The following is a 4,203-nucleotide window of genomic DNA, read 5'->3' as shown; positions in this document are numbered from 1 at the left end:
ATAATTTTTTTTTTTAAGAATAACATTAGTAGAGACTAACAAATTTTAAAAACTAAATTTAGTTAGAAAAAAATATAGTTATTATAAATAAACATAAATATAGTTTCACTTTTTAGATTAAAGTGAAGATTAGAGAGAGATTCAAGACGGTTGCATTTGTATCTGCAAATATTTTTTTTTTATAAATTAATAATACACTCTATGTTAGATAATAATTGTAACCCCGGAAAAATCCGTTCAAACTCAATCAACACCCTTAAGTTTCGATCCCGTGGAAAGCTTGAGTTTCTAGAATTTCAACCTCGGTTTACGTATTATGAATCTTTTTAAAATAATACATTATTTTAAAAGATTTTAAATAATTCTTGACAACTTTTAAAATTAATTATAAAAAAAATTATTTTTTGTTCGAATTTGAATAATCTAGGGATTTACGGTAATCAAATTACAATTTAACTTTTTAGAAATTCATTATTTAAATTAATTAAAAATAATTAATTTAAAAGATTATTTATCTGAAAACAGAGTCGTCAATTGATTTTTAAATATCAATAAAATGGCATACGTGTATAAACGTATTGGCCAAAGTTTTTTAACTCATAGTTTGGTGATATTAGGGAAAGAGCTAGCGCTTCATCCTCTTTACTCGTTTTAAAAACGGTATCTACTTTATAAATATTTGCTTTCGAACATAATTTATTTATTTTTGTCTGTTTTCCTTAAATGCATTCAATACATACAATTAAAGTCAGAAAAATCAATTTTATCCAAAATTCATTAAAAATAAGGCTTTCAACTATATTTCTAAAGATGTGTCATAATCGTTTATGCCACAAAGAACCCAATTTTTCATTATTTACATTACGCTTAGTAGGATGTGATTCCACATCAAAGGTGTCATTATAATAATCAACAATGTCAAGCAATTCTAGATAAAATTATATTACAATTTCCAAATGAACAATAATATCCCAATTTATACATACAAACAATAGAAATCAAATTACAGCTAAATGATGGTATAATAAAAGTATATATTAAATCCAAATAGTAACTAATACTTAATAACAATATAAAATGCCTTATTCCTTCCACTTATACCGATTTCCCATATTCACATAAATGTGTCTTCAACATCAATTGGTTTTCGATAATTCATACATCCTTGCAATACATCCTTGTTAGCAGTAGTACAAGAGTCGATTCTAACCATCAAATGTTTCTCAATACTAAAGCTAAATAAACTTCAAAACAAACTAAATTCATAATTGTACCTTTCTTAGCACACCAGATACAATACTTATGACATTCTCTATTTTAGTGTTCATTCTTCTTACAAAAGAAACAACCCTTATCAATTTCAAATTTAGGTTGAGTTTGGGTTTGTTTCTTTTTTGCGAAAAAATTATCTTTAGAAGCCTAATTTTTCCACTTAATAGCCTTTTCTTTAGAGGTGTTTGTCAAGAGAACATTTTTAGTTTTGTTTTGTTTCAATCTTTCTTTCTATTGCACACAAAATGAAATGAGTTTATTAAGAGATCATTTCTCATTTTCATAGTTATAACCAAGGTTTTAAAATACGCGGTCCGACCGGCGGTTCAACCGGTCTGACCGGCGGTTCAACCGGTCCGACCGCGAAACGGTTTAGGGAACGGTCCGGTTTTTAACTCCAATACGTTAACCATACGAACCGGTCACAATCCGGTCTGACCGGACGGTTTTACCGGAAATTTCTGGTTCGAAAGGTCTAGGATTATACAGTATTCTTATCTTTTTTTTCTTCTTATTATTTTGGATCTGCTCCTTCGTCTAGACTGCGAGCAAAGGTTTTGGCATACCTTAAACTGAAAACGAATTATTTTTATCCAAAACCAGATCAGATCTGAGAGGATAGAGAAATAAAGCAGAGAAAGATGAAAGCAAATGAAATGAAGTTTTTACTTTTAGATGGTCAATGATTATCATTTTTCAGGGTCCCACCCTTCCTCACTTACCGCATATTATCATTAATATAATAATATATAGTTTTAATTTTTTAATATTTGAATTATAAATATTTAATGTCATATTAATTTAATCAACAAAATATTTAATTTAATTATTTTTATATATGTCTAAGTGATTATATATATACCATTTATATACTAATATATTTAAATTTATTTATTTTTTAAAAATAATTAAAATCTGGTTCAACCAGTGGTTTAACCGGTTAGACCGGTTGAACCGGAGTTCGCTCAAAAAACCGGATTGATAACCGGAACGGTTTTCAAAACCTTGGTTATAATTGACCTGAAATTGACTGAATTAAATATAAAGAGATATAAGCAATAAGTTCACTAATATGTCTTCACATATTGAGTTTGTGATTTCAACTTAGAATTAATGTCATACATTTTAATAATGTACTAATTTATATTTTTCTTGCCTCTAAACTTCATTCAAATTAATTTTTTAAAATAGTGTTAGTTTCCGCTTTATCACTTTTTTTAAAATACTTTGTGATTATGGCAAGGAAATCTTTGGTATTGGTGATCTCATTCGATATTGCACCACTAAATATCTCAAGTATGCCTCACTTTACGATCATAAGACTCAAGCAATTAGAACGGTCCCACTTCTGGTAGATCCTCATATTATTAAAGTTACTATCATCCGTAATAAGAGTAGGTTCATCCATTCTAAAAGATAAGTCTATATCTATGCATCTAAGAACAATAAAAATATTCATTTTCCAATTCTTAAAATTTATTTCATTAATTAAAGATTAGAACTGAATAAATATTAGCATATACAATAACAACGATTGTACTAAAAAATAATAAATTACATTGATAATATGTTCAAGTTTACAAGGTTAAGTAACAACTAAATTGAAATAGTGATTTATCATCTCAAAATATTTAATAGAACTTTAATATCAAGTAGTTGGTATGTAATATTAACTACCAATAATATTTTCTTGTAATTATCAAATATTAATAATAAGAAATATCAAATAATCAAATATATATCTTTGGATAAATAAATTATTGACATAAATAAGACTTTATAATTATTACATGTTCACTATTAAAAGTATTTATATAATTCGGTCAAATAATTATCAACCTTTAGACCGAATAATAAATCACAAGAATTATACAATACCAACAATCAAAATTTTCTTAAATCAATTTCAACAAACATGGTTACTTCGGTGATTATTTGTATCAATTAATACACAATTAATGAATAACAATATCATTAACTTGAATTTAAGTATCATATTATTATATATAACTCAAATCAATAATATATAATTTAAGGATAAAGACACCTGAGTGCCCTATATTTTTAGGAAATATGCACTTTACCCCGTATTTAAAAATTAAACAAAACAAAGTACTTGACCAAATTTATGGTGACCGAAACTGGCGTGGCAACATGGAGTCTCATATATTAATTCCTAGGAGAATTCACAAATGAAAAATTCTTCGATATTAGAAAAGAATATTTTAGTTTCGTAGATGAGAGAAATCATGTGGTTGAAGATGAAGGTCAAACACAAAAAGAAACGGTATTAAGAGTGCTAAGCGACGCACAAAATTCACCTCCTCCGATAACTAAAATCACCTCCTCCGATAACTAAAAAAATTCAATTTGGCAAGGATAATGAGTGATCTAAGCATAATTTCTTCACCGAATATGAAGAAGAAAGATTAGATTATGGCATCGATATCTGATTTCATGAGTTCATCTGATATTTTTGATATTTCAGAGAAGAAGCCATTATTGTCTAGGAAAGAATAAACCATCTTATTATGAATATAGTGACATAAAACTATGAAGAAACTAAATTCATTGTCTGTCAAAGTCTATTTTAGTATAGTTTTATATTTAATTGTATATATAGTTCTAATTGCAATAATTTATAGATGATATAAATATACATACAAAGAAGTGAAAATTGGAATCGTTAGGGTCATCACCAATCAAAATATTAAAAAAATCATTAAAGTTTTTAGTGAAAGGTAAATATGAACTTACGACTAACATTTCCGATTGGAATTTTAAAAGAATCATCTAAATTTTGGGGGTTAGGATTTATGGAATCACTATTGACTTATCTATCACTGGAAATTTGACTAGAAGTAAATACATGTACTTTTTTTGATATTTTTTAAAGAAGGGGTAGTGTATTTCCTAAAACACAATATACTA

This window comes from Impatiens glandulifera, chromosome 7, assembly GCF_907164915.1.
Source record: "Impatiens glandulifera chromosome 7, dImpGla2.1, whole genome shotgun sequence".
Classification (NCBI taxonomy): domain Eukaryota; kingdom Viridiplantae; phylum Streptophyta; class Magnoliopsida; order Ericales; family Balsaminaceae; genus Impatiens; species Impatiens glandulifera.
Note: the sequence above shows the minus strand (reverse complement) of the source record.